The 22,569-nt window shown below is 43.1% G+C and overlaps 1 protein-coding gene across 1 annotated transcript in view; it reads right to left on the minus strand.

The window, feature by feature from the left end:
• Nucleotides 1-22,569, minus strand: part of LOC308291858 (myosin IXB) — a 107,984-nt gene that overhangs the window by 76,943 nt on the left and 8,472 nt on the right.

Below are 22,569 nucleotides of genomic sequence, written 5' to 3' on the forward strand. Positions count from 1 at the left end.
GGATTGGCCCAGCAGGCCTACTGTAGCTATGGAAATCTGGGACACATACGATAAATAGACACATAACACAATAACAGTTCTGTAATTAGTTGATTATAAGAAAAGGCTGTGGATTAAATTAAACTGCAATAAATATAAAATGAAGGGAGGAAAGAAACCTGCATTATTTCAGCAGAACCTTGTTCCATAACCCAGCTAGCCCATTGAAGCTAACCACTAGCGTGAATAGATTGTCGTACCAAGCTAAGCCATAATCACATGATTGTTAAGTTCTGTTTACCGTTTTAAAAAGACCACAGGTAGAGACATCAACAGGGCTCAGATCAGGCCAAATTCCTGGTAGGCTAGTAATATGAAGCTTTTACAGTAGCAAAGACCATTTCATTTACATCCAGATCTGCTCTGAGTTAGGGCTGTCACGATTAACGACTAATTGTCACTTAAATAATTGCGATTAACGATTTAATTGTGTTTTTGTCGTTGACAATTACATTTCTGTTTGGCTTTGAAGTTGCACATGGCAGATATGACACATGACCCAAATATACAAAGAAATGAAGGACATATGAGACAACTATACACTTATACTAAAAAGAACATTGATAGAGGAAATAGCAGATCTACAAGCTCACAACGCGTCACACCACGACGCGCTGTGAGCTTGTAGATCTGCTATTTCGATCTGCTATTTGCGATTATGTCAAATAATTGCGATTAGACGATTATGTAATGATTGTGACAGCCCTACTCTGAGTTCTACAATGACACAAAACAGGCATTCAAGATTCAAGATTCAAGATTCATTTATTTTGTCCCGAAGGAAATTTGTCTTGGACATGCAGGCTGCTACATAACATACAACAGGACAAGACAAGACAGACAGAAAGTAAATTACAACGAATAGTGCACAACACACAGTGCTGACATATACAGGTCAAGTGCATACATTACACCACATTACACCAGAGTCATCACCCCTACTAACGGCCTGAGTTTAGCAGATTAACAGATATGGGAATGAATGAGTATTTGTATCTGTTCAGATGTCTTTTCTTGTTTTTAACTGGGACTCTATAACGTCTACCCGAGGGTAGCAGTTCGTATTCTGAATGCAGAACATGAGAGGGGTCAGCAATTATTCTCTTAGCATTAGGCATGTGTTCATCTATGCGTTTTCATTAATTTCAACAATCAAACAGCTAAAAAGGCACCCTTAAGACATGAGCTGATATGGACTGTTACAGGAACCCGTCTTGCTACCGCAAGCTGTAAGTGTATTCAATGCTGCTGTGACGCAAGTGCTGCTCTACCAAGCCACAGACATGACGATGTAGGCAACACATCACCATGGCATTAACATCAACAACACAGCTCCGTCCGTCCACTGCATAACAACCGGGAGAATAAAGAGCTCTGAGGACTAAATTGTCACTCAACGAGTTAGACTAGGCGTGGTAAAACCTAACCCACAGGATGTGGAAAAGGGCTTTTTTCTACATTTTTCTCTAACAGGCAGAAAGTCAACACAGCTTGTAGATCTGCTATTACTTTGAAATGTTTAGAACATAAGCTTTCAGGCAAACTATAACTTTTAAATGTTCTAACTGGTCGTACCTATTTCTGTGAACAACTCTGATTCATATGCCACTTCCTTTAAGTAAGCCTTGCCGAGTAAGTTGCCATGTTGTGTCCCACAGGGCAGGAGCCTATACAAATACAATACAAATACATCCCACAGCCATGATGTGCAAGTACACCCCCTGGACATGACGCTGATTGTTTGACGCAGGGACTTACCCCACTTCCTTTAACTTTAGGTTAAATAAGACTTACGTTACATTTGACTCTGTGGCTCACTTCCTTAAATTATTACACTACGTTTCTGGTGAAGGGGGGGGGGGGAGACGGACGGACTGATAGATAATAAATCTAAACTAAACGAATAAGGATATCCATTTAAAATCTTAAATCTTATTCCCATGAAATACAGACACACACAAAGAATAACACTGAGTGAATCACTGGTTTATTTATATACATCTTTGCCTAATTAAATAAAGTCACAGAGAGAAACTCCCAAGGTTAAAGAAAGTGAACAAAATCAAGTTAATCTGGTTATACCCATATCTATAAATATTTATTTATCTTAGTGTCAAATTAAGGACACTCCTTTCTCTTGTGGTGCTGGTATAATACCAAATTCGTTTTTTTATAATATTGCAATGCAGTGCACAGTCACCACACACTAATCTAAAAATAGCGTTGCTACTGAAACTTTGACTGTTACTAGCCACTGCAGTCGTACAGCAATTATGGGCTCTTCCTCTCAAGTGACGGCAACCAAAATACAAAAACAGAGAGCATGAGACAAAAACCACAAGTCACATAATGATTACAAGGCATGTGCACACCGCGCACACACACAATGTGCGTGCACAAACAAACATAGTTGCCGGTCTCCCATAACAGAGATGACTGACTGCAGAGTGACAAGGTGATGAGTTCGACAAACCAGTCCTTCCCCCAACCAGATGATGGGTTCAACAAACCAGTCCTTCCCCCAACCAGATGATGGGTTCAACAAACCAGTCCTTCCCCCACTCGTGCTGCTCATTTGTCCCTCAAGAGGATTACTCAATATTCTCTCTCCCTGGCAAGGCTCCAACACTATGATCCCACATCATCATTGAGCCCTTGACTACTAAAGACAACACAAAAGAGCATTGTTCAGGTGGAAAAAGGCGAGGGAGGGAGATAATATCCATATTCAAGCAGCGGTGATGAACGCAACAGCCTTCCTTGAAGATGCAACAGGAAAACAAACCTCAGTGTTGAATCACAAGACCGACTTCTGTACGATACGAAACCTCAACACAGACGTCGAGTTTCACCAAACAGAGTTCCCTTCCCAGAAAGCGACGTTGCCACGGGGGGACATGTACAATCATTACTCTATTGCCATTACAAAGGTTTTATTGTGAATCTGAAGCTGCAGCATAGGTTTTAATGTTGTCATCATTCAGTAAACGCTTTCACAGCAAGGGGGACTTCCAGTGCCAGTAGCCACACTTGTCCCTGTCCTTTTCCCAAACAAATAAGGCCAGTAGTCACTAGTCAGTACAACAACTGGATATTAACCACTTAAACCCATATCGTCGTTGTCGGGTGACAACCCTGTATGTCCAAAACCGTTCGTTTTGCATTTATCATTTTAAAAATGATTTAAACTAGTGAAAACAGCCGATCTACAAGCGAGGCGTTGTGTGCTCGTAGATCTGCTGTTTTCACTACTTCTGTGCGACGGCCTTGTATGATGAAGCAGGGCTTTACTTTGCGAAAGAACATACAAATTTGAAACTTGGAGATACAAGGTTTCCACCCGACAACGACGATATACTTTGTTGATCCCTGCCGTTTCCCTCTACATCAAATCTCTTCACCTAAAATAGCCGATCAACAGTCAAGTTCACAACACGTCATGTAGGTCTGCCGTTTTCGCCAAATGTTCGCACCAGAATAGGGACGAGTTCATGTGGTTAAAGAAAATGTTACCTGCACATAGCGGTGTAAAGTAACTAAGTACATTTACTCAAGTACTGCGCTCAAGTAATATTTAGGGCTGTCACGATTATGAGTATGACATTTTACATGGCGATTAATTGTCACTCAAATAATTGCTATTAAAGATTTAATTGTGTTTGTCATTGACAATTGTCATTGACAATTACATTTCTGCTTAGCTTTTGAAGTTGCACATGGCAGATAATCAGCTATGACCAAATAACCAAAATATACAAAGAAATTACATATTCAACAACTTTATACTTTGAAAAGAACATTCATAGTGGAAATAGTCAATCTACAATAGGGATGGGTATCGTTTGGATTTTTACGATTCCGGTTCCGGTTCCGGTTCTGCTTATCGGTTCCGGTTCCTAACGGTTCTTATTTCGGTTCCAAAATGGTTTGGTTTTTACACAAAAACATAATTTTGTAATTTAATTTTAATGTTTAAAGCTATACTGTGTAAGTTGCTCAACTTGTGGTCAGTAGCTCTATAGCAAACCTCGGTCGCGTCCGCGTCTTTCTGCCGTTTTTCGGTTCTCACACCCCCGCGTCTGCCTCCACCTCGCCAAGATCTATCTTTTGAGGGGTCCCTGGTTGCTGTGCGTTCAGCCATTCCGGAGATACACTCCTTCACCCAAGCTTCACCGTGCACCCGAGTATAGAAACACACGGGAGACTACAAATATGGCCGCCCTAGCGACCCCACTCCAAGATGCGCTGTGATTGGCCGGCAGTGTATAACCCTCGCTGTGATTGGCCGGTAGTATGATGACGTCATATTGCCGCGAAATTCTCCCCCCCTCACGGCTCATAGAAAACATATAAAGAGAAGGCTTTTGAAGCTGAAAATAACGGAGTGGGGGTTCTAAAACTTTAGCGATTTAACAGTTAGGACCATTTTAAGATTTGTTTTATAAAAAAAGTTACATGGTATAACTTTAATTTACAGTTTTAATGAATCATTTAAAACATATCTTTTAATTAAATTTTTATGTTTAATTTACAGTTTTAATGAATCATGCAAATGAAATCATATTTCAATGTCTTTTGGGATACTCTTATTCTGAAGAGATTAAGAACTCGACCACTGTCTGGAAGTCTTATTGCATTAAGAGTAGATGACAGAGTACAGCAACTTGCAATGGGCCTGGTGTACAAGATACACTACACCACTATGATACCCAAATACCTGTCAAAATACTTTATAAACGTTAAGGATGTCCATAATTACAACACCAGAGGCAGTGCCACAGATCACGTTCAACCCAGAGTCAACTCAAAGAAAGGGTCAAACTCGTTCTTCTGCTATACCACAAAAATGTGGAATGCCTTACCGAAGGCCATAAAGGAGTGTGGATCACTAGCATCCTTTAAAATTGCCCTGGAAAACCACATACAGGCAGCAGCCGTTCGCAACTGGTAAAAACCTAGCCCAACCCTCCCCTGCCCCTTCCTTGTATATACTTACTGTTTGTTTAGACTTACTGTTTTCTTTTTTTTTTTTTTCCTTTTCTTTATATCTACTGCATAGTACTGTGTTCTATTTGTCTGTCATTCAATGTTATATGAGATACTTAAATGGTTTCCTGTTGAAATAAGCTTAGTCTTTTCATGGATCTCCTTTTAGTAGACCTTGTACCAGTGAACTGTACCGTCATGAATCTGTACATTTTCCTATGCAAACTTCTAATAAAGCCTTCAATCAATCAATCAAAGAAATCTGGAAGTCTTATTGCTGCTAGCGCAACGTATCTTATTCTGAAGAGATCGGCAACCGGAAGTGTTAGATTTGCCAGCTTAGATTTGACAAATGAACACAACTCGACGAGCGAGCGAGTGAGAGACGCAGTCGGACTCGCAGACATGCAGTGTCGCACGGGAGTCTGCATTCACACAAGCGCTGTTGCCGTACAGTCTTTCAGATGAATCCCACGCTGTCATAAATGTTTCGTCTCCAACTCACGTCTCCCTGTGGTGGCTATACAGGGCTCAGCTGTACTGGTGGCTGGGCTGCTAACGTTGCTAGCATCGCTACCGCTGCCAGTCAGTGTTGTTGTTGACTGAGTGGCAACGCAATTGTCCCCCGATTGTGTATGTGCTTGTGTGTCTGTGTGTGTTTGGAGGAATACAAGTTGTAACGTAACTCACATTAGTTTAGCCTCGGGAACCGGGGACAGGTCCTGAGTCTGACAGATAGTCAAAGGATATATATAATGTAATCATGAAGCCTTTTTTTTTAAACGGATAGCACGTCTTTTTTTTTAATGGTGTGTCTAGGAACCGATAAGCAGTACCGAAAGTAAATATTCTTTTTGGGTACCCAGGAACCTTCATGTCCTTATCGGTTCTGTCCCGGTACCGAATTTCGGTACCCATCCCTAATCTACAAGCTCGTAGATCTGCTATTTCCACTATTTTTGAAAATGTTTGAAAATATATGAACATTATGGAAAAGATTGTGACAAAATAATTGCGATTATCTAACTATTAATTTAGCGAATGTCTGTCCGTACACCGTCTGTATGCTGACATCACCGATACTGAACAGTGTCGCCACCATGGTAACAGCCGCATGCTGAAAAAATGCCCAAATTTGGAGATGAGCGTGCTGAGATCACTGATAATAAACAGTGTCGCCACAATGGCTGTTTATCTGCAAGCTGACGTCATACTCTGACATCACGTCATAGTACTGACATCACAGACTGATACAACGGGTATTGCACAACTGGACGTCAATGGTGACTGTTCTGCCGTGCGGGCACCGGTCTGAGTTCTCCAACATTACGTCTGAGACTCCTACATTCAATCCCTCATATACTTTGAGTGTGCATACCCCCCGGGCACAGGACTAGTGTCAAATAATTGCTATTAGACGATTATGTAATAATTGTGACAGGCCAATATTTTTACTTCTACTCCACTACATCTCAGATCCAAATATTGTACTTTTACTCCACTACAATTATTTGAAAATGTAGTCATTAGTTACTTTGTAGATTTTGATAATTATCACAAAGCATACATTAACCACTTCAGCCTTATATACATTTCAGCCATTTGATCTACAAAGCTCGCAATGCGTCACGATGAGACGCATTGTGAGCTTGTAGATCTAGATTTGTATACCTTTGAAAAACGTGAAATATGACATTCTGCCTAATGAGTACAGTTACATTTGGTACTTTAAGTGCATTTTTATACCAATACCTTTGAACTTTTACACAATAACATTTTGAATACCGGATTTTACTTGTAACAGAGTATTTCTACATTGCACTGCAGTATTGATACTTTTACTTAACTCAAAAAATGTGAGTACTTTTTCCACCACTGCCTGCACACAGCTACACAAAGGACAGCGAACGGTTCTGTTATGATCCCTGTTGTTGTTGAAAAGGATGAAGCAGGAAGCTCTGCAGGGCAGATACAACATGGAAGTGTGAGATCAGCTGCTTTTACAGACCCCAGCAGTTGGCATTCATTACAAAAATCATTTGCGTCCTCATTTTACACTGTAATTTGCCCCTGAAGCTAGTGTTAATAACACAGGACAGTCTTTCATACTTTAGCTAGTAGGTCGGTAAGCTCATCCAATCCAACGTAAGCAGACATGTGCAGTTACTGTCTCACCCAGTAACTACACAGTAAAATCATCACTGTTCATTTTAACTCACTGAGAGTGTAATGATGGAGCCAAAAAGACCTATATTTGTGTTTTTTTATAGAGTTAAATGAACACTGACGATTTTAATGTGTTTTTCACCGTTGGCTCGCTGTAGATAGTGTGAGACTACTGTGGTTACTGTACCAAACTAGCAGGCTGGCAGCCAAAAACCCTCTCCTTAGTTCCTTCTGTACGTCTGTCTGTCTCTCTTTCAGTCTTGTCTGTCTGTCTGTCTCTTGCTGTCTGTCTCTTGTGTCTTAAGGCCTGGCAGGCATTATGAAGCCGTTGCCATCGTTTCTGGCTCTCCGTCAAGCCATAGAGAAATGTGACTCTTTGAAGGAGCCCTGAGCTATTTCAGCATTGATTCAGTCAGTGGAACATCCAAATGGACCCCGGCCAAGCGGAATAAGATCCAGGTTACATTGTCTGCAAGCAATATCGATGGAGAACAATGATCTATAGTGTACTTTGAGTCGCATAGACAACAGCTGGGTAAAGTTCACACTGATGATGGATCACGTGGGCTGACTTTGCATCAGAAAATGCATGCTGTGTAAACTGTAAGCCTCCCCCGGGGAAACTGGAACCTGGTCTAAATCACTGCGGCAGGCAGACTGCACTGCTTTAGTAACCTGATCCGGAGGTCTAGTTCTGAAAGCATGGGGCATGATGGGGACTTTCGTTTATCATTGGTGTCATTCAAGCGGTGATGGTTTATTTTCCCGAACCAGGAAAATAAGATATTCGTGTAGACTGAAATATGCCAAAAATAAGCAGGCCATGGGGAAAAGGCTTGGCTTCCATTTTAAGTTATTGTTACCTTTCATCATGCATTTAAGACAGCAGCCTTCGCATTCCTACTACATGATAGTATAAACCTTATTTTCACTGGCACAAACCGAAGGCTTTTCCACTAGCGAATGAACAGAGACAAACAGGTAGCAGATAGGGTGCTATGAAAACAATCCAATTCTGCACCACAATATCCCATTGTGTCAACGATGATAAGACAGATGAGATGTGATTGTTCCCTCGCTGTTTTATGATGGGAGTTTTACCAGAAAATAATCGATAAAACCAGGCACACGCTAGAAAGACTATGCACTGGACCACGTCCACCCCATCAGTCCTGGAGACAGACGTTTGAGGGGGCAACATAGTTGGTGAAGTCCCAAACCAAACAAAATCGTACCCAAGCATATCTACACAGTCATCCCCCCTCTCAGACCATGCAGCTAAAAGTCAGATTTAGATGAGCCAAGTCCACACATGTATTCTGCATATTTGTTAGCTTCTCACGATAACTATGTCAACATTTACAAACAGTATGAAGCTGTCTGTTGAATGCTGACTAGCTAGTGGTACTACCGTACTAGTATTAAAAGCATTAATATGAGTCTTTTTCAGCCATTTCTGTTGCTTCTTGTGGATTAAATCAACCAATTCAGACATCTGCCATCATGTTTTATTGTGAAATGCATCTACAGAAAGCAGTTCATTAGTCACAGTGAAAACAATGTACGAACACGAACTATGTACTGTATATTATACAACAGAGCCAGGGGTTAAATACAATTCTGGAATCATTTAAGATACATAGAAATAAAGGGGGGGGGATGGGGAAATAGAGCAACTTAACGGCAGTTTGTCCCTTTGCCAGGCTGGCTGACCACAACCCCAGAAACACTCTCCAGTCTGCAAAATGCCACGGCATGCAAAACTGCAGAGACCACAAAGAAACAGCAATCATTATCCTCCATCATGAGCCGTCTGGTTTAAATCTGTCACTTTAACTCCTCCAACGCCAGTGCCCCCAAAAAAACAACTTCAGGAGAATTCATGTATATAAAACAGACTGTTATACAGTAAAGGATGATTTATATTCTGTTCTGTTGCGTGCCCGTGATCGCACACCAAAGAACAGCCCATCTACAACAAGCTTGGGACGCATTGTGAGCTTGTAGATTTGCTTATGGAAAGACATAAGGAAGTGGAAGTGGATGGGAAGGGGCCCAGCTGGGCAAGAGTAGAGAAGTCAACACAGTGACGAGAGAGAGAGAGACTAGAGAGAAGAGAGAGAGACTAGCGAGAGAGTCCCAGGAGTCAATCAAAGGAAGATGGAGCCTTAGAGATATTAGCCACTCCTTTTAGAGGAAAACACAAGACGGATACCCAGCATTCCTAAGATAAGCCTGATGGATCCCCTACCCATCTGCTTGGTTAAGGCTTATCCTGGCACTCTGGCTGCTTACTGGGTTATGGGGGAGAGCTACTAGCAAATGGTACTGCAGCTGATGGTAGCCAAGGCCTCCTTATAGCTGCTTAATGTGCGGCAGGAGAGAGCATTAACAACAAACAAGTACCTTAAACCAGACGTTTCCTTAAGGAGTAGGCAGCGCTCATCCGCCTTTAGTCCTAGACGCAATAACCCCACCCTATCTATCTGGCTTCTTAAAATAGGCTTGTCAAAAGTAGGCTAAATCCTATAGTAGAGTCCTCGGTTACACGTTTACACTACAGTAGAAATCAATTCAATTAAATATTTTATGCCAAGCAAAATATTAAATCAAAGAGGGATGATGAGTAAGTAGTTCAATGAAACTATCAAAATAGTGCGTTGGTCTTTTCAGCCACTGTTTTGATGGAGTTCATTTGAAAGACGCTCTCTGGGACCACACATTTCTGGACTGTTGTAAAGATCTTCAGTCCTCTGCCCCCAGGGAGCCATTAGACTGTACTGTTCAGGAAGCTACACTCTCAGCACTCAGATAAATGACATCATTCTTAACATGCAAAAGCCGCACACACATACAAGGCCAGAGACTTGATTGCAGACTGTTGTGACGTTCTGTGAAAAACAACTTCTATAAAATTACAATTTTAAATTGTATAATAAGTTAACTTGAAGTTGATTTTGGTGAAGGTAGGTGTGGCAACTTGAAAAACTGGCAATTCTGAAATAAGTTAAACCAACTGGATCTTACTTTAGCCTGGGGCCAGCCTAGATACTAATGCATCTAGCTAACTAACTGCAGTATGTTTTAACATGGCTGGGATGTCTAGCTCCAGCTAGGCTAGATCTTACTCATCATTTCCCCCTCTCTCCCTCCCTCCCTCCTTGTACTCGTTGCCTCTCAGTGGCTGCGATTCAGGTCCTTATTCTGCTCTGTCCAAGCCCCTGTATCCTCACTCCTACCAGGTTATGTAGGAAAATACATCTATATTATTGGAAGGTATTCAAACTCATTGACATTTTAACCAGTAACCCACACACACACCATCTGAATTTGAAGGAGAAAAGATTTTAAGTCACAGAGACAACAATATTCACACATTCACGTCGTAGATCCAACTGTTGCGCAACAATTCTTTAATCTTTGTGACTTTCAATGTCAACTCACTGTACATGTGTATGAATGCTTAATGCAACAAGTGCAAATTTCAATTGCATTTTACGAGAATTTAATTTTGCAACATATCCATCTACCTTCATGTAGTCTGAAGTCTACCAATGTCAGGCCTTTTAGGCCTAACCTATAGAATAGGGCTAAATCAGAAATTAGCCTACAAAACAAATATGTTGCTACATACTGTACATGTACTGTAAGCCCCTCCCAAACAGCAAAATGTGTTCCCGGCCTGAATGGGTTAATACATCAAAGCTATAGTGTGTATAGCTTTGATGTAGAGATTATTGAGGTTTTGATTGTTTTTGAAATGTATTGAATAGGTTCTTGGTCTAGCTAAGTTTTTTGGAAGACTATTTCTACGCATTTGATGTATTAACTCTTTTGCCGCCATACCGAGCGTTTGTTCTTTCCCCGGCAGAGCCTGTCTGAGCAGATGAGGGGTGGCGAGGGTGTCTGCAGTAGCAGCAGCTCCAGTAACGCTAGTCTCAAATCTTGAACACAAACAATAATGGCGGCGGGATCACTTTTCTGGTCGTTTTCTATGCCTGGATCTAGTTTCTACATTTCTATGCTCTACAACTGGTGCAACCAAGGCACAAACTTCAGCCTCGTTCATTGGAACGGCAGCGCCTGGTCGACAGTCCCCCCCCCCCCCACAACTAGATGAGCGATACGCCTGTCTTTTACAAAAGATTGCGGTTGGAAATAATGGCTGGATTTTATTTTTCTATAAAATCGCAAAGGTAAGCTACTTTGCTGGCCGTGACTTAGTTGCTCTGGTTTAAGAGCTTCTGCTAAACGCCTAAATTGTAAATTGTATGGATGTGCTTTCCTTCTTTACATTACCTTGTTTGAGTGAGGATAGGACAGAGCTGCATAAGGACCTGAGATGCACTTAAAATACATAGCTATAAGCCCCACCCAAAGGGAAGGACAGGAAGAAATGGGAGGTGTGTTGTGTCATACTGTGAAGGCAGAGGAGATAGCCTTTTAGCCTTTCTCACGTAGTTGCCTCTATATGTGGACAGTCATCCTGGTGATTTATGACCGCTCCGTGAATGCTTTGAGCGTTAACGCACTTACTCAGCCCCAATAAACAGCCTAACTCTCATCTACATGGTCTGGTCCACTAAATACAGAGTGCACACATTTGTACAAACAGCCAGTCAGCACTGAGACACCATCGAGTGACTAGCGTGTCTGGCAGGAAGTGGATTAGTCAATGACACACAGAGGCCAATGAATTGAACTATGGGAGTTATGTCTGTCACTGTACGGCAGTTCTATGAATTCCGTAGAACTCTCAAAGAGATGGTGGTTTAGCACTGTCTGCAACATCCTTTTCCAGTGTCAAACCATCATCTCGGATAGTCAGGGGGCTCCACCTCTGATGTTGTTGACGGATGCCTGTGGCATTGAAAACCTTCTCTGTGGTCTACTCAACTCGACTCATCCTTCTTTGGAGCTCTGCACGCCTTCAACAACCTGCAGGAAGTGGGTAATGATGTCAGCTATGTGTCTGGAGGAACAGTGACATAATGACTGACTCCACTCCCAGGGGCACAAGAGGATGACTGGTAATCCTCCAAGTGCCAGTGCAACAACCTAGACCTCCTCCCATCACTTGGCCACTGGTACACTACCATGACTACAATGACGTTACAGTGACAACGCTGTGAGTAACAGCAGTGGCAGGATTTGCAGCTCCTGCCACTGCTGTTACTTTGCCACTAGCCTCGGAAACCCAGGCATTTTACTTTGCCACAAACAACACTGGGAAAACCAGGCTTCGGGCTTTTACAAGGAATGCACCACCTGAAACTCACTGACCACTAGCGTGCTTTATACTGTAATAATGTAGCCTCTCGTGAATCATCTTCACTGGCAACACAATGCAAGAGGAATTTCATCCATTTTGTTTTGGAGGACCTTCAGGACAACTATTAGGCATCAACTTGATTTACTTGGTCCCTGTGGTTGAGATCAGAGAGAGGCGGCTGTATAAGTAAAGGCTTGGTTTCAGTGTTGCCAGATGGGAAATGTTGAATTATCGTACCGGAGGCTCAGAATTATCTTATTTGACATGAAACTATCGTACACAGCCAAAAAAGAAAATCACTCGCATAAAAACGTAATTTCACCAAAAGATGCGTCTTTAGTGTAAGAAACGACCTTGTTTGAGACTCCGGCATCAGATATGCTGCGTGGAGGCAGGCAACTTCCTTGAGCTTACACAAATAAACGCCTGAAACTGGTCTGGAAAGATGCAACCGGTGTTTTTAATGCCTCCAAGTACAGATCTAGGGTCAGATTGACTGATTTCCTGGCTTATTATGAGAAGCCAAACCAGATCCCAGATCAGCAGCCAGGGAAAATAGTGAATCCACGCTCTTTTTGGTGATATGCCGAAATTATCGTACATTTGGACATTTTTGGAATTATTGATCGTACATCGTACAGAGGGTCAAATTATCGTACAAATATGATAATTATCGTACATCTGGCAACACTGCTTGGTTTCCAAGTTCATAAAACTGAAAGATAAGCTCATACTTGGTTATTGGATCAGGCTAAAATCCCCCAGGCCGAGCAACTTTTTATCTCACTTTACAGACCAGTGGTTCTCAACCATCCTAGATCTGAGAGCCGATTTGATTACAAAACATTTCAGTACAAATCAGAGTGACAGTAAATACAATAGCATGGCGGCTAAATGCATTTAGTAAAAGGGAAAGCTAATGTTTCCTGTAATGCTATCCAGCAATAGTGCTTGGAGCCAAGTTGGAGGCAATTAAAATGTCCTTCCAGCTCAGACCTTCCTTTTCCTTCGGATACTTGGTTGCAATAAAAGCTCTCCCTTTTCTCCCAATTTAGTCCTTATGCCAGTCCAGGGGTGGAGCGGAAACATTTACCAATATCACTTGTACAAAGTTATTTTCGTTCAAAACTAATATTCTCTTAATTCTCAAGTCACTGCATGTCATCACCCTCTCTCCTGCCTTTCAAGTCTTTCTCACCTCGTCTATTTGAAAGGAAGCATAAAAAGTCCCAAAGTCTATGATATAAAGGGGAACACCAGCAGCTTTATTCATCATCATGAAAGCATAAGCTATTGCTTTGCTGCGGTTACCTGCTGGTTTTCATTGAAAGACTATCTAAGTAGATAGTATTTGTAGATAGTATCTACATCAGTGTTCCTTGCAAGGACAGATAAGGTTCTTGCCAGGACAGATAAGGTTCTCTACTGTGGAACCAAACAGACTAGGCTAGAAAAGCTACGTCCGGTCTTCTAAAGGGAAGTGATGCCCAGGGCCACTAAAGTATGCATCACCACTACAGCTCTCTTTCTGGCTGATCTAAGGGACATGAGAGGGGATGGGACTCAGCCAAAGCAGGCTGCATTGTACTTCTAGCACAATGAGACAGAGACAGAGAAGTGAAATAAAGACCCACCGCATGCGTGCGTGGAGGGAGCGTGCGTCCATGTGGAGGGAGCGTTGTGGGGTGGGGACTGGGGGTGCATTTGCTCAGAGCATATTATTAGTGCAGGAGAGCTGTTGATGTTGCCGAGTAGAGGTAAATCACCCTCAGAGTTGGGGGGTCTTTATGGAGTGCAGATGCAGCCTACTACTACGCGTCTGTGAATGGACCGGACGGAGCACCGCCCACTGCAGCCATGTGGCCCAAACACCTCAATCAGGGATTTAACTCATCCAGCAGACGCCAGCCGGGCCAGTCAGAAAGACAGCGGTAGAGAGAGAAAAGCGGAAAGAAAGAGAGTGGGGGGGGGGGGGGGGGGGGATACTTTAAACTCTTCTCCTCCCCCTCGTCTTTAAGTCAGACCTCTGGCCGGCCGGCCATGAACAACAAAAGCAGAGCAGGGGTAGCATCTGCTGCTTCTGTCTACAGACGAGGCTAAAGAAGCTGCAGGGATTCCGCATTTGACTTGTTGATGTTGCCCTTGTCCATTCACTGCACAGAGCGGGGTCCACGGCCCGAATCCTCTTCCCTGCCACGAATAGGCAGATAGAAAAGGGAACAGAGGAGAACAAAGGCACCATTCGAATCCATAAACCCCAAGCCTAATTATACAGCAGCAAGTCTATTTACAAGTGAGGAGAAAAAGTACAAAACGAGATTATATCCAAAACTTAACAATGACTGCTTGCTACAGTATTCCTACACTGCACCATAAAGGGTCCATGTGGTTCCATGTGTGCTCCCAGAGTTGAGATTTTGCAGCAGATTTGTCAGTGTACATGTAAATTCCTGTGACTAGCTAAATCCCTCTAGCTGGGACGTCTGTCATAACAGATTAGCACAACCCACGCCTCTATAGCGATAATCAATACCTCAAAGGTCATGTGAGTGTGCCGCATTGATCTGTCGGTGCAGATGATATGCATGCGCCTGAATTATGCATTGACAAACTGATGCCAGCCGGACACATTTCACCTCCCTCTCAGAGGTCAGCTTGACTCTGTGTTTACACACAGGTCTCTGCCGGGGCACGCATAGAAAAGGGAGGGAAATACTGTATATAGAAAGAGAGAGTAAAGACAGTGTTGGGCTGTCGATGTAAAATACTACACTGCAAAATCTTGATTGTTAAATTAACCATTTCACCCTGGCGTCCATTATAGGTGAAATCTTTCAAATAGTCGATCTACTTGCTATTCGTCATTACCACAAAGTATGTACAATTAAGTGGTTAAAGTAACACAGTGTAGTTCATTTAAAAGGACTACCTACCCTAGCTTTTGTCCCTGTTCTGCTCCTAGGCCTGTGTGTGCAAGAGACCGCTGCTCAACCAATGCTGCAGGGAATTCATCACCAATTTGAACCACAGCTCAATAAACTCCTCCTTTATGTGATTTTCTCAGCAGGTCAGTAATCCTGCAGTGCAAGTGCAAGCCTGGATATTTCTCTCAGTTTCACCCATGTGTTCTACTGTATAAAAGAGGCCATTTCTTCCCCTTTCTCCCTTGCCCAAACCACCATCTTCTCCTGACATTCTACTGACAAACTGTCTCAGCCTCTGTCCCATCGCTGTTTTCTAAACTCTCTCATGGACCCCCTGTGCACGTCACCACTGCCTCCCCGTGGAGTGGACCCCCTACTGTTATCCCCCTTCTGCCCCCCACTGCCTCACATTTAGCACTGCCTAACTCGGTCCAGATGCCAGGGTCTAAATGAGATGAAATGAGTAGCGGAGAGGAGATGAGGGAAGAGGAGAAGGTTTAATACAAACAGCCTGTGTCCCGTTATATTTGATTTACAAGTTATTCTCCCCTGTTCTCCTGTCGCTGTGGCCACTGGCCAGTCATTCTCTGTCCTTTATGAGACCGGAGAGGCAGACCCCACAGAGTACAGCATGCACAACAACACAGCCATAATTGTACCCGTACAACTTAAAAATCGCTCCACATTTATTCAAAACATTCCAGATCAGTCACACAGCCCCCACAACAGATGAAACATTAAAGGACAACTTTGTTTTTTTACAACAAGGGTTCATATTTTAGATTGTAATTAGAGATAAGAAAAGTTGAGTGTTAAAATGTTTTCGTTTACTTCTTTCTATCGTTTTAGTGATTTTAACGATTTTGATTCGCATGCATGCCCCCAGGTTGGAGGACATCTTTTCTTTTCTATAATTACAATCTAAAATATGAACCCTTGTTGTAAAAAAACAAAGTTGTCCCTTAAATGCAATTTCAATGCAAATGCACATGCAAAATCTCCCCCGGTATTATGTCCTTGACTGTCTCGGAGTCTGCTTCTTAACTCAGGTCTTTCTTCCATAGGGGCTAATACTGGGAAAAGATGCATGGTGATGTGACGGTGGAGAGATATGTCTTCAATCATATTTATCACGTGCTGAAACTCTAAACGTAAAGCAGCTACATTACAGCACACATGAAATACACCAGACCAGTTAAGAGTCGAGTATGTTGTCCTTAATGGAATCCAGAAGACTCCGCTAAATCTGATTGGCTGCCCTGAGATTCCATGCTGACTGTCTGCCTCTGGTTGGCTGTCCTGGGATCCCATGCTGACTGGTGGTGACAGGGGATTCCGGAGTTTTCCGAACCCAGCAATCTTCAGCCAAGTGCTGACTAGCTGGAGGGGGAGGCTCTTATCACGTCGGACTATTAAGACAAGATTTGTTTAAGAGAAGGGGTGGGCAGATCATCCGGTCCGGCAAGGAGGACATGATATGATGTCCCACTGATTGCTAGGCTTACTTTTCCTCATCCCTACCATTAGAAACACAAGCTATTGCCTCTGGACTCTGGAGGGATGTTTTTCTCCAGCCTAATGCCTGATTTATACTCTGCATGAGTGTTGCTTGCCGCAAAGAACTGATCTTTGTTATTTTCGGCAATTGAGCTCAACAGAAAACCGACCTGTGCAGCTGTCCTGGTTGGTCAGAAGCTAAGGAAACACTTCCTCTCTTTGAGGGTGGGTGAGCTAGCACACATTACATTCACAGACACAATCGGAAGATGTGGGGCCGATTGTGTGTGTGTGCGTGTGTGTGTGTGTGTCGGGGGGGGGGGGGGGGGGGGGGGGGGGGGGGGGGGGGGGGGATCAGGAAGTGAAGGGAAGGAGGCAGACAGAGGGGATATTGTACACACTCACTCATGTGGGCCACTCTGCTCTAAAACACTTCCCAAACACATGACTCCATTGTGGCACCAGAATAGTCACTCACTGCTGCACACACCGCACTGGCACTGCACCAAGGTGATGCTTAGCACTACGTAATCACCCCAGACGCATATGCGCACGCACACACACACACACACACGCACACATACCAAAGAACACAGACACACACACACTGGTGGACTGCAGACACGAGTGTGAGGTCAACCTGTAGACTGATGGTTGCGGTCAACACAAAGCACATTTAACCTAGATTTGACTCAAACCCCCAGCCTACATTCCACAACGACAAGTCCATGACATTTGGTTGATGCCATTTTACAAAGAAATTCAGGTTTAGCGTTTAGTTTTTTCGTGCCATGCTGTATGTACTGAGCTACAAAGGGAAGGGTTGTTAATAATTAATCGGCAATATGATTTTTTACCAATTAAGATCAGTTTAACAGTTAATTTGTGTGTGTGTGCGCGTGTGTGTGTGCGCGTGTATGCATGCATGTGTTTTCAGTAAGGTACTTTTTCCCTTCAGTGGTGCATAGGGCAGTCACGATTATGGCATTTTACATGACAATTAATTGTCACTCAAGTAATTGCGATTAACAATCTAATTGTGTTTTTGTCGTTGACAATTACATTTCTGTTTGGCTTGTAGGCTTTGAAGTTGCACATGGCAGATATGACACATAATCTAAATAATACAAAGAAATGACTGACATATTTGACAACTTTATGACGATCATGACAAAATAACTGCAATTATGTCAAATTATTGCGATTAGACGAGTGTGCATGGTGGTAGGCAGCCACCGTGTTAGGAAGCTGCAGACTAAAGACAAGCTTCTCAGGGAAATGTGGATCCTTGAACATTTCAGGAAGTTGACCATCCGCAATGGCCGTGACTGCAACGAGGATTTTCATTTCAATATATTTTCGCAGAATATAAAAGCATCGTGTTCTGCAATAAAATGATCAGAATCAATATTGTAGCTTTGCATCGATCGCAGACCATAGACATCAGGGTTTCCTGCAGCACTTTATTGGCCACGCAGGCCACCCGAGCTAAAATCTGTACCACCGGCCAAGAGTCTGGTGAAAATTATGCATAATTCCGCCTGAACATGCGTTTGTTTTTGTTTAAGCAAAAATAAGAACTAATCAAAATTAAGGGGAATTAATTTAACAAAATGTTTCAGCTTTGCGCGCACGCCAGAGTCCCCCCCCCCCCCCCCCCCCCCCCCCCCCCCCAGCCTACCACCTGGCATAGCCTTTTTCCTGCAGGAAACCCTGGACATCGATCACAAGTGTGCAGTTTAATGACCGAGACAAATTAAGTACCACGCATGACGACGCAGCACGGCAAATCTAGCAGATTGTGGTTGGCAAGAAGTCAAAATTAGACTGGTACTGTATGGTCCATGAGACGCAAGACGTGGGACAAATAGCAGCACATAAGGAGCTTGTCTGTTTGGTGTAATGAGGCGGAGATCTAAACTGCATGCACTGCATCTACTGCAGTCATATTCCCTGTGGTGCTCCCGACAGATTCTCACACCAAGGAGAATGAACTCACACATTTAGCTGGCTTTGAAGATGGTGCTTTTATAACGTCGCTTGAACAAAACTGATTGGGTTACAGTCTGACGTCCCATGAACCCAATGACACCAAGGACAAAATAAGAAGGGGGGTGAAAAACAACGTACAATTCAGTTTGGACGCTATATCACTCCCAAGCAACGGACCATATGGATTAAAGTATGTCTCCCCCCCACCACCACCTCCCTTGGAAGGAAGGAACATTTGAATGGTTTCCCTCAGATGAAATCTAACTTACATATGGAGTCATTCAGCAGTGACCAGAGGCAGACTGGAGGGTAAAAATAGAGTAAAAACAAACAGAGCAAAGCTGAACCTGGCCAATAGAGAACACACAGCCAAGGTCTACTGTTCCTGCTCCCCCCCAAACATCCATTTCTCTTTCCATCTGTATACCTCTCTCCTTTCTCCCCTTCTGTGTCTCTCTTCTCTTCTCTCCCTTTCGTCCTTTTGTTCTTTCCTTCTCCTCACCCTCTCTCTCCCGTCACCCGCCATGACCGCCCAGGCATCCATCAGTCTGCAGTTTAGGTTGCAGACTGGGACACAAACAGTATCCAGGGACAATGCCGAACACAAAGTCCACTCACACTGCGGTTTGTTTGTCCCCAGTGACTTGGCCCTTCTTGGTCCACCCTGGCTAAGTAATGTTTTGTAAAAGGCTGACTGAAGTCATAGCTAAATTGGATACATAGTTACACATGCAGTAGGATTGTGTTTCACATGTACTGTACTGCAGACTACAACTACCGGTACATAGATCGAACAACAAAAAAATATTATCTCCGCCAGTTTCGCCCCTGGCAGTGTCTGTCTATCGGTTTGTCTGTCTGTGTGTACTGAATCGGCGTGAAATTTTGCTCTCGCACTCCACAGGCCAAGGAAAACCCTCCTCCACACATTTTTCGAATTGGCAGCGTGGTAGTGTTATAACAGGACGCTTCACGTTTTGGCCTATAACTCTTGAACCATAGAAGGTCATAGAGCCCATATACAGTGAGTATGTAGTGTTCAGGCCACTATTGTATTATAATAATAATTATTATTATAAGAAAATATGGGAGTTGGCCTTGATACAGACTGCATCTCACAGAGAAGTGATTATTACATCAAGGTAATTTAATGTTTGTGACAATACACACAGTAAACTGTCCACTGCCCAGTGTTCATTTATCCATTTGTAACAGAAAATGTACAACTGTACCCAAACGGGCCATAAAGGTTCCATTTGTCCACAGAGTTCAAATAAAAACTGAGGCTTTTACTGTGTAACCTCTGGTCTGCCAGCAGTTTGTCCCTCCCAGCATTGAAGCTGCACGTAGTTGTGTAGTGCGCCAGCCAGCCAGCCAGTGCTGCTGGACCACAACAGTACCAGCCTCAAACCTGGCTGGCACACATTAGTGGGAACGGTTTGTCACCCACGTCGCTTTGCCTGGCTGAGTTTCATCCTTTTTTCCCCCCCTGCCCTTCTTTTCAATGTCGCTCTCCCTGGTGCCGTTGAATGACAGGGAAGGACAGAGGAATGAGCCAGGCTACACAGTAAAATCCTCAGTGTTAGTTTAACTCTGAGAGTATACAAATGTAACCCATTACGGGTCCACAGAGAATTCTACAGTGTAGCTCTTCGGGGTCTGTCTCTGTCCACAGCCACCCGAAACCCAGACACACACAAGACATTCAAAGCCCATTTCTCTCAATAGACAAATAAAACTTTATAGTATACAGCTCTTATCAAAACAACATGACGTGGGGTGTATCAAATATAAAGTGCCATGTGAAATAACAAGGCGGGGACCAAATGGTCTCATGGACTCTATCACTCTCTGACATCATGTGGGCAGACTGAAATGGCAGATTGGTGGGATGGTGGCTCTGAAAGTCTGAGTTCACATGGGATAAGAATTCATAAATTAAAAAAACCTCCATGGCCTACGGGCACAGTGCACAAGTAATTTGGCACCGATCTGCCCAGTGGTTTGTGAGATTAGCCGAGGACAGACAGACAGACAGACAGACGCTCTTCTAGATGGCTCGCCCCCTTGGAGCCAAACCATGAAAACATTAAGAGAATCAAACACTTACATTTACAAAGGTTTAATTATGGCCTACTGATAACATAAATATAAATGTATGCAAGTGGAGCCAATGGATGTTTATTCCATCCAGAATCTTTTGTACAGTCCATATAAAAAAAATTGCGTGATTATTTCATCATTACAAGTAAGACGCCCTAAAGGCAGAGGTAGCACACATGGGCGCGTGCAGCCGTGCACGCATCCGCCTGGGTCACGGGAGACTGCTGGGCGACTGCTGGCGCTTGATGGGATCAACTTTGACATCATCTGACGTCATAGACCACATGAGACTGACACAATATGTCTATATAGGCATTCCCCATAGACCACATGAGACTGACACAATATGTCCATATATGGGCATTCCCAGATGATGCCTTGTTAGGGCAACCACACTAATACAATCCCTTGTATGCCCATATATGGAGATCCATGATGTCTTCAACATTAAGCCTCAATGGCTCATGTGGTCTATGACGTCAGACAACAATGATGTCAGATGCCCATATATGGACATATTGTGTCAGTCTCATGTGGTCTATGACGTCATCATAGGAGCATGAGGTGTGACAGAGACAGACAGACGGACGGACATGAGCTGCAAGTTTTCATACTAAATAGCGACCTACATTAGCAATTATATTGTAATGGACAATATCAGTTCTGGCACCGTTTTAAACTAACAGTTCATTTTGACCTGTGTTTGAGATTTAGAAATTGAATTAGAATGCTCAGGAAACACTAAAAGCATTTTAATATTTACAAAATGTAGAAAAAAACAAGACTTTGCTTGTATGATAAGGAAAAATCATGAAAGGGAAAATGTCTGAGTTTCCTGAGCAAACCACCTAAAAATCTCAAAATCAGGTACAGTCATGCAAGTGTTAAGCACCAGCACCCAACACTAGTCCATATCTCATGTCAAGACTCTCTTGTCTCAATCTGCCGTCTCCTCTCTTTAATCTGTGCCTGCAGGCCCTTCATCATGACTAATTCATGAGGTGAAATCAATCAGCGTTCGCAGCTTTCACCCTCCGCTCCCCCAATCGATCCATTTCATAGAAGGAGCAGGTGGTCTTGATGTACATGAAAGCAGAAGATTGCCTGTGGTATCCAGGCTCATATTCATATCTGCCACTCAAACGCTGTGGTTCAGGATGTAAAGTGTATATTACTTCCACAGCTTATGCACAGTATCATCCAGTACACCAACAGAGAAGGACATTCAGAAAGCCATAGGGCTGGGCAACATATTGATATTATATCAATATTTATGAGACGTGTTCCTGGATTAGATATCATCTGGGATTTTTGGATATTGTAATATAGAGAGATGTGGGATAACTGTCGTCTTTTCCTGACACATCACATTGCGACACATAGGGGGGGGCAACATGGAAAAATACAATATCACAATATTTTTCCAAGCAATATCATGATAGACGATTCTTTTTCATGTTGGTTTTCACGGTTATTTTTCAAGTTACTTAACAGTACAACCACCTGGCTACAACTTAAGGTAACAAAAACTAAAAGAAAAAGGAGTAACAGACCATTTAGACCAGTGGTCCTCAAAGTGGGGTCCAGGGA

Source organism: Nannobrachium achirus, assembly GCF_963921795.1.
Source record: "Nannobrachium achirus genome assembly, chromosome: 1".
Taxonomy (NCBI): domain Eukaryota; kingdom Metazoa; phylum Chordata; class Actinopteri; order Myctophiformes; family Myctophidae; genus Nannobrachium; species Nannobrachium achirus.